Genomic DNA, 9,863 nt, shown 5'->3' with positions numbered 1-9,863 from the left:
CCTCTGCTCAGCGGGCANCCTCTGCTCAGCGGGCACCCACGCCTCTGCTCAGCGGGCACCCACGCCTCTGCTCAGTCGGCGCTCCGCTCCCTGCGTCTGCTCCCGCGCGCGCGCGCGCTCAGCTTTCGCGTGCATTCTTGACTTAATGGGGTCCTAAGTCTTGCTGCTCTCAGGAACAGGTCCCGGAGCTGCTGATGACTCGATGGGTGCCCCAAACTTGCTCTATTTCTTTTTAGTTGGGTTCGGAGCTATAGGTGAGTGTGGAGGGGTTGGGGGTGGGGCAGTTGCTCAGCTCGCGCTTGAGTGAGAGCCCTTTTTAGCTTGGAAATGTCTCGATTCCACGTACCTTCCACGCTGTGCCCTGTTGTGGGGTTCCTCCGTTCCTCTGGACTTGTTTTTATGTCCCCTTGAGGAGTTTTGTGTGTTTCGGTCAGGAGAGGTTTAGAGCTGTTTCTTACTCTGCCGCCATCTTAACCCGGAAGTCCGATATGTAAGGATTTTTAAAGGGAAATTGTATCAAAATAATGAAGATATAAAAGTATGCAGGGAGGGCAGCTGGGTAGCTTAGTGGAGTGAGAGTCAGGCCTAGAGATAGGAGGTCCTAGGTTCAAACCCGGCCTCAGCCACTTCCCAGCTGTGTGACCCTGGGCAAGTCACTTGACCCCCATTGCCCACCCTTACCAATCTTCCACCTATGAGACAATACACCGAAGTACAAGGGTTTAAAAAAAAAAAAAAGTATGCAGGGAATCACTGATATGTACTGCTATCAATCATATTTGTCAACCTGCAAAGACATTTGAATAACTTGCTTTTTATCACAGCAAAGTCCCATGGTGCATCAAAACCAATTCAGAAGTGAACAGCATTTCTAAAAGTCTAGAAGTCTAAAAGAGTGGTAAGGGTGGGCAATGTAGGTCAAGTGACTTGCCCAGGGTCACACAGCTGGGAAGTGACTGAGGCCAGATTTGAACGTAGGACCTCCCGTCTCTGGGCTTGACTCTCAATCCACTGAGTGGCCCAGCTGCCCCTTGTAGTTGGAATTTTGTAAAAGGAAATGGAAAAAAATTATACCTGAAAGAATTAATAGCAAAAAGGGAAGATATACATCAAGCATATTAACAAACTGATCAGCAAATAACCATTGCCTGGCCCTTACTGCTCCTCTACACTATATTAATTCTAAGACAGAAGGTAAGGGTTTAAAAAAATTATTTTATCACTAACCTGATCCCAACATTCATGTCTAGGCCAAATTCTACAAGTCTTAGCCTATGACTTATTATTTCTGTCAAAATATCAGCTATACTGAAATTCTCTCAGGACACTGGTTATACAATGATGAGTTGGGGAAACTCTTCCCTATTTGTGTTGAGGGCTTAGCTATCATGTATTAATGTGACATCTGTTGTGAAGGGCAAAATAATCAAGGTACTTCTTAGCAGTAGAATATTTTGTGTCCTTGTTAGATTGGATCAGATTAGGTCAGAACCCATCAATCTACTAGAACTAAGAGCAGGCAGATTCCCCATCCCTACCCTGCAAAAAGGTCACAAGCAATAAAATAGATTTCCAAGTTTCTAAGTATTTAGAAATGTAATATTTGAGAGTTGTTTTTGAGAGGAGTCATCAGATCAGGGATGGATTCATTTCCTGGATTATTATACTCGAGCCTGCTATCATTAACTTGTATTCATGAAAATATAACCTTATAGACATTTGTCACCCATCTTCCATTTCCTGACCTTAACTTAAAAGGATTTAACTCTCTTACCAATATGTAGTATAGCCAAAAGAGTCCCAGATTTGTAGTCAGAAGCCTTGAGTTCATGTCGTAGCCTTCATGATCTTCCATAAGTCACTTAGACTCTCTCTGCCCTACCTCAACTTTGAAATGAGAAGTCTAGACATGTAGTGGTAGTTATTTTGATGATGATCAAAAGTGATTTAATGCTTTAAAGTTTACAAAGTCCTTTACTTTCATGATTTCGCTGTATCTTCATAACAAGCCTTTAAGGAAGATACTATTATTTTCCCCATTATATAGATGAGGAAACTAAGGTTCACATCATGACCTGCCTGAGGTTACATAGCTAGTGTTTGAGACACAATTCTAACCTAGGCCTTCTAAACCTCAAGTCTTTTTTTTTTTTTAAACCTTACCTTCTGCCTTAAAATGAATACTAAGTATTGATTCCAAGTGTGTAAATGGAATTAGCTCTAGTCCATTCATAGTCAAAACTCCACTACCAGAGATGATGTCATCCCCACCTTCCTTAGTGGGGAGGGGGGATGAGTTACCCACACATGACAATAAGTAACAAATCAAGAACAAGGGACTGCCCTTTGGGCAGCCCAAATTAGTGTAGAGGCTGCCATTTGTCCACTCGAATTAGAGGTGGACCCCCAGTAAGTGACAGAGACACTATCTCTTCAAGTATGTTGGTTACTTCCTGGTGAAGGAGTTCCAGCTTTGGACTTGGTGCTGAAAGTTCTCGGCTGAGACCTCAGGCTGCTTCCACTCTGAATGCTCACGTGGGTAAGTTAGGCTGACTTCCTTGGCCTACTTTGGCATTTTCCAAACTCTACCTTAAGTAGGCTTTTACCTCTCTGATTGCTAAGGTCTTGTGGCGTATAATTTAGTTTGATTAGCCTTTTAACCCTCTCTCCATCCAGGCCTCTGCAGGCCTGGACTAGCCTCTCCCTCTCTCTATTTCCCTACCTTTTACCTTCCTAATTGTAAATAAACTACTTTAAACCCGATCCTGAGTTGGGTCTATTTTAATTATGGAATCAATCTGAACTATTGATTCCTGGTGGCCACACTTTAAATATATACTTATAAAATACCTAAAATCTCCCTCTTACACAAGGCAGAAGGGCAATATGGGCTAGGCAAGGCAGGCAGGTCAAGTGATTTGCCCAGGGTCACACAGCCAGGAAATGTCTGAAGCTAGATTTGAACCCACGGCCTCCTACCACTAGGCCTGGCTCTCTACCCACTGAGCATCTAATTGTCCCTTTTTTTTAAGGTTCACTAAATTTATTTTTAAATCATTAAATGTTTCTTACAAATGTTTCTTAAAAAGCATCACATTCTGCACACTGCTCTGAATGAATACCAGGGACACGTGGATACTCTTTCTCCCCTGTCCCACCTCCAAAAAAAAAACCTTACAGTGACCACAAAGCAAGGTATTCACAATAGCTGGAGGAAGGGGGGAAATTTTCTCTTTACCACCAACAATGAACAAAAATAAAATTCACTCTCTCTGCTGCTGTTTCAAAATTTCAATGTTAGTTTTGCGTACCCTTCCCCCAACTCTGTAAGGAACTAAAACGTTACATTTGGTAAAGAGCAAAGATTTCACTACATCTTGAATGCAGAACACCTATGAAGCAGAGGATTGTTGGCTTTTTAAACAGAAACAGATTTTAAAAAGAGATGCAGGACTCCTTCAGTTCTTCACTAGTCTTAGAAAAACTTTCCACAATACTGCTTCACACTATAAAAAAGAAAAAAAAAATCTTGCGTTATGTGCCTGTCTGTGTCCACACATTAATATCTTCTTGGGTGGACACCTGAGAAGGAGAACTGGAAACTGAGGGAGGATGAGTGAAGAAAATAGAAAAGAGAAAGAGAGAGTACACAACAAAGGAATAAAGACTCAGAGACAATGGCTTCAGGAACATGGGATTCAGTGTGCTTGCTCTTCTGATGGTGGTAGAGAGAGAGAGTTGCACGTGTTCCCAAACTTTTATTGGGGTGTCAAGGAATGTGGAATGGGAGTTAGCTAATGAACATGTGACATGGTATAGGATTTAACATTAGCTCAATAGCCAATCACATGATCAAAGAGGAGGAGGTTAATCAAACACGTGAGCTGTAAAGGAATGTGGTCTAATAAAGTGTTAGCTAGGATCATTTGTCTCTGCACAGGAATTCTCTTGACCATATGGTTTGGAGAGCGGTTAGGATTTACAGAGTACCAATTACATACAATGATCAAGAAATAAAATGACCATGAGTCTGCTATTTGAGCAGTTAGGTTACAATAACCATACATCAATAATACTTTCAAGATGATAATATACCTAGTATGCCACACATTCGAATTTTTTAGCATCTGCATACTGCCTCATGCTGTTTTGCAGTAAATACTGTGTATTCTGTATCTGGTCTTGTGTTACTGTAATGATAATAATTTGATCCCCAGATCCTTCCAAAGGCTCATCAATTTTGAGTGATGCTCCAGATTCACAACATATTTGTGTGATTCGCTGACCACCTTAATAATAGACCAGTTTAATAATAGACAAAATAATAATAGACCAATAATAGACCCAGCCAGATCTTTGGGAATAGTTACTTGTGTTGTATAATCAGTCCACCAACATCACCATATGAGCCATGGCCCCCTACATAGGAATAATCATATCCAGAACCACCCGTAAACTCATGGTACTCAGCCTGTGGTTCATAAGCCATCTGCCATTCAGAAGGACTCCATGGATCTATTGAAGACTTCCAAGTCTCATCAACACTAAAACCAACCATGCCATTATAATGGTCACCAGATCTTCCTCTTCTGTCACAAGTCATAGGATCTCCTCCTCTAGGTGGTAGTGGTGGAGGAAGAGGAAAATTTTTGAGCTCTGCCAATGTAATGGGAAAAGGGGTTTGGGGGTAAATATTTTTAAAAAGTTATGTTGCCAGGGAATTGAATAATTATCAATCCCCAAAATGATTTTAGTAATTTATTTACAAAATATAGGAGAGAGTGGAAGGAGAGAGATGAGAAGAAGGTAAGAGTAAGAGATTGTATTTAAGTCTAGGTTTTACTCCAGCAGGGCTCCAGAGGCCCAGCCAGAGCCTAAAAGTCAATTAACAAGGGTTTTAGCCACAAGGGCTTCTCCCAATCAAAGGAGCCCCCAGAGGCTAGTACCTCCTGGGAGGTTAAAGGAATTAGCCTTCTTCACTCACCATGTGTAGTTCTAAGAGAGAGATTTAAGAGCAGTCTCACCAAGGTCTCAGGATCCCAGCCAGCACTCCTCCACGAACCAGAAGAGCTCCTTTACCAGAAGACCTCCTTCTCCAGAAGATGCTTCTACAGAAGACCCCTTGACTCACTCAACTCCCTCTTTTTAAAGGGGTCACTTATGCATCACTTCCTGTGCCTTCCTCCTAGTTTGCATGTCCAATCACAACAGACACTTCTCTTAGGACTGCCTAGGGGGCAGTCAGTAGATTCTGATTCATCACCCACTCTAGTACATGTGGGTTACAGACCTCCCCAAAATGGAGATGTTTTCACCTTTGGTGATTGAATGTAAAGATGGGCAATGTAGATTTAATCTAACTCACACCACCACTCCTGCCACCACATCCAGGAGGAGGTGGTATGGGTCCTCTACAAGGGCTCATGTCATCATAATCCCTTCTAGATGGGGGCATGGGATGCCCACCACGACCAGGGAGTATTCTAGCAAAGCCTCCCCTTCCCTGCATGGGAAATCCTTACAGGGTGTCCTCATCAATTATCAAACATCATTGTGAAACCACTGTAGTCATAAGTTTCATCATAGAAATTGAGATCATAGAGTTGTGTCCATTCTGTTATGATTAAAAATAATAAAGACTGATATAATAATATAAATTAGTATTTTAATTAAAGCCATGCTGATAGGGATAAAGTCATTAGACCACACGCTGGTAAGAATTCAAAACTGCCGCCTACATTTTGTTACCTCTCGTCTCTCCCTGAGCCTGCTAACCAAGAGGGCTTACTTTCGGATTTCCTCTCATTTAAACTGTCCTCTGCGTGCTGACACAGGCGTCCCCACGCCCAAAGAACCAGAACCGGAAACCCGTTGGACCACGGGAAATGTAGTTTGATAGTTCCCACGTGTCCATAGAAAATATATATACTTTTAGATGGCATCTCCCAAATTCCAATTTTACAATTCTGTGATGGGAGACTCAGATATAAGATCCAATATGGTCTTTATGCCCTCCACAACTCTATCAGGCTTTCCCAGAAAAGCTTGATAGTTGTCTGAGTGTTCTCTCGAAATTCTTTGATGTTAGTACCTTTTACCCCAATAATTCCTCCTGCCAGACTCTGGTGAATCAACAGTTTTAACTCACAGTCAAAGTCGCTTCCTTTATACCAGGGGTTGGCAACCTTTTTGGCCGTGAGAGCCATAAACGCCACATTTTTTAAAATGTCATTTCGTGAGAGCCGTACAGTGCTCACAGTGCCGCTCCTGTAACAGCACCTGAAAAAAATTGGACTTTATGGCTCCTGCAGAAAGAGCCATATCTGGCCCTCAAAAGAGCCAGATATGGCTCGAGAGCCATACGTTGCTGACCCCTCCTTTATACAGTTGGTAAATGAAGTACTCCACAGCATCAGATTCAAGCAGGAGCTGGCTGGTTGCAGTGGGTGATGGCAAATGCAAGCCCTCTTCCAAGGTAGGGATGACTTTCTTCATATCTGCACTGATACTCAATATATGCTCAGGGCCACTGCTATCTGGGATGGAAACACTGGCACTGTAGTCTGCACGACATACTTTAATATTTTTGCCTCCTTTCCCAATCACTGTTCCAGCATTCTTGCTTTGAAGCAAAATGAGCAGTTCAGCCATCTGGTCAGTGTTTCTAGATCTTGTAAAAGCCTGCTCCTCCTCCATATCTTCTTCTTCTTCTTTTTTTAAGCCCTTCCCTTCTGTCATAGTAATAATTCTAAGACAGAAGGGCAAGGTCTAGGCCAGTGATTCCCAAAGTGGGTGCCACCACCCCCTGGTGGGTGCTGCAGCAATCCAGGGGGGTGGTGAAGGCCACAGGTGCATTTATCTTTCCTATTAATTGCTATTAGAATTTTTTAAAAATTAGTTTCCAGGGCACTAAGTAATATTTTTTCTGGAAAGGGGGCGGTAGGCCAAAAACGTTTGGGAACCACTGGGCTAGGCCATGGGGGTTAAATGACCTCCCTAGGAAGTCACAGCTAGGAAGTGTCTGAGGTCAGATTTAAACTCAGGTCCTCCTGATGCTCTCTACCCCCTGTGCTATGTAGCTGCTCCTCTAAACTATTTGAAAAATAGGTAAGGGACCCCTATTCCTGGCAGTTTTCTAAGACTAAATTGCAGAAAAGATGCTCAGTAGAGGGGATTTCCTCATCTGTGAGTTCCCTATTTCAGTGAAATCTAGTCTGGTCCTTCCTGCCCTTTCCCCTACTTCCTGCTATAGCTACCTAATTAAGTTTCTGGATAAAGTATATTCCTGTGCATTTCACTAAGTGGAGCTAAGACTAACCTTATACCATCAGGAAGAAACAATACACACATTATTCAATTCAAATGTTTATTTATCCAGTTTCTAACAAGATCTTTCTTTCTCTCTTTTTGCAGTTCTAAAAATCACAAAGACTATCCTTTCAACATCAAATACTGAGGAAGGTCTTGCCTGGACTTCTTGCTCTGCCCTTCTCAGCTGAGTGAAAAGACAGAAATTTTAATCTCTAGAAAACATCCTGTAACTGCCCCAATCCCAGAAGGAGTTTTGTGATTACCCAAAAATGTGTAGTGGAGCAGCTTTGGTTAGGAACTATTAACAGTGTTATTTGCACTACCAGCACCATGGGCCAAACTTGCCATTTTCTGCAAAGCCTCTAGTATGATCTAAGTGAATGAAGACACGGGGTATTGAGGGATTCTAGAATACTGACTGATAAATTGCTAATGTCGGCCTGTGTGCATAGTAACTAAATTAATCTCATCTAATCAAATCACTGTTGAGAAATGTTATTACTTTAAATAAAGCCCTGGTAGGTAAAAGAATGTGGGTGCAACTTTTAGTGATTGGATACAGTGTTTCTTTGGACTCGAATATATGTTTTACAAGTTTTGTTTGTGGCAGAATTTCTTTCCTCAGAGTGTTTTTCCCATCAGAGGATCCTCAGACTGTATAGAGGTCAAATAAAGGGAATGAACCAAACTGACCAGGCCTATGGAACAATCGGGTGGCACAATGGATAAAGCACCAGCTTGGAATCAGGAAAATTTAAGTTCGAATCCAGCCTCCAATACTCAAATAGCTGTATGACGCTGGGCAAGTTACTTAACCTCTATTGACCTCAGTTCATCTATAAAATGGGGATCCACTGGAGAAGGAAATGGCAAACCACTCTCGTATCTTTGCCAAGAAAACTCCATGAATGTTGTCCATGGGATCATGTAGAGTCAGGCATGACTGAACAGTAAAAACAAACCAAACTGAAAAGAAGAGATTTATTAGCACCCTGAGGAAGACTGCTGATGGTAGTAATATTCTCCTTCTCAAGAAATGGTACCTAGTCTTGATCAATGACACATGTAAAACCCAGTGGAATTACGTCTGAGCTATGGTAGGGGGGTGGAGGAGAGGAGGGAAAGAACATGAATCTTGTAACTATAGAAAAAATATTCAAAATTAATTAATGAAATACATTAAAAAAAGAAAGAAATGGTACCTAGTACCACTTCACACCTAGCAAACAGGTCAATATGGCAGTAAAGGAAAATAATAAATGTTGGAGGGAATGAGGCAAAATTGGGACACTAATGTATTGCTGGTGGAGTTGTGAATTGATCCACCCTTTCTGGAAGGCAATTTGGAATTATGTCCAAAGGGCTATAAAAGAATGCCTGCCCTTTGATCCAACAACACCACTACTAGGTTTGTACCCTAAAGAAATAATAATGAAAAGTGTTTGGACAAAAATATTCATAATTGCACTCTTTGTGGCATCAAAAAATTGGAAAATTAGGGGATGTCCCTTGATTGGGGAATGGTTGAACAAATTGTGGTATATGATGGTGATGGAATACTACTGTGCTATAAGGAATTCCATGTGAACTGGAAGAACCTCCAGGAACTGATGCAGAGTGAAATGAGTAGAACCGAGAGAACATTGTACACAGAAAGTGAAACACTGTGGAACAACCCAATATAATAGACTTTGCTACTACAAGACAATCCCAAGGGACTTATGAGAAAGAATGCTATCCACACTGGGAGAAAGAACTGTGGGAGCAGAAATACAGAAGAAAAACAAATGACTTATCATTTGTTTATATGGATATATGATTTGGGAGTTTGGTTTTAAAAGATGGCTCTACTGCAAAAATGAATAATAAGGAAATAGGTACAAGTGATAACATTTGTATAACCCTGTGGAAGTGCTGATTAGATCCAGGCATGGGAGAGAGAAGAGGAGAGGGAGAGAAAATGAAATATGTAAACATGGAAAAACATTTTTAAAAATAAATAAATGGTGGGGGCAGCTGGGTGGCCAGTGGATTGAGAGCCAGGTCTAGAGACGGGAGTTCCTAGGTTCAAATCTGGCCTCAGACACTTCATAGCTGTGTGACCCTGGGCAAGTCACTTACACCCCCCCACCACCACCACCCCCCTTGCCTAGCCCTTACCACTCTTCTGCCTTGGATCCAATAATCTTAAAAATAAATAAACAAACAAACAAACAAACAAATAAATAAATAAATAGTATCTTGTTTTGCAGCTATACACAAGTAAGCAACATTCTATTGCTTAACTAGCTCAGTGGGGTCTTGTTTGGTTATTTAAGGAAGGCTGATTATTGGAACAGTCTTAGATTCCTATAAGTGGAATCTCAATCAGGCTATTAATGCTTGAGTCCTTGTTTATGATTCTTATATATGATGGGCTGGTAGTGTCCATGTGTCTGCCAGAGGAAAGAAACAAAACTGTCTTTCTAAAATGGTATGCCTTGATTTCCTCCACAATTGTTGGTAAGGGTTGAGGGAGGTAGATGCAAGGACTGAACTTACTTGACTGAAGG

General features: G+C 41.6%; 1 pseudogene; it reads right to left on the bottom strand.

Moving 5' to 3' along the window:
- Positions 1-4,095: 4,095 nt before the first annotated feature.
- On the bottom strand, positions 4,096-6,710 carry LOC123255547 (annotated as a pseudogene).
- Between the last annotated feature and the right edge of the window lie 3,153 nt (positions 6,711-9,863).

This window comes from Gracilinanus agilis, unplaced genomic scaffold (genome assembly GCF_016433145.1).
Source record: "Gracilinanus agilis isolate LMUSP501 unplaced genomic scaffold, AgileGrace unplaced_scaffold48481, whole genome shotgun sequence".
Lineage (NCBI taxonomy): Eukaryota > Metazoa > Chordata > Mammalia > Didelphimorphia > Didelphidae > Gracilinanus > Gracilinanus agilis.
This window is presented reverse-complemented; position numbering and strand designations above follow the sequence as displayed.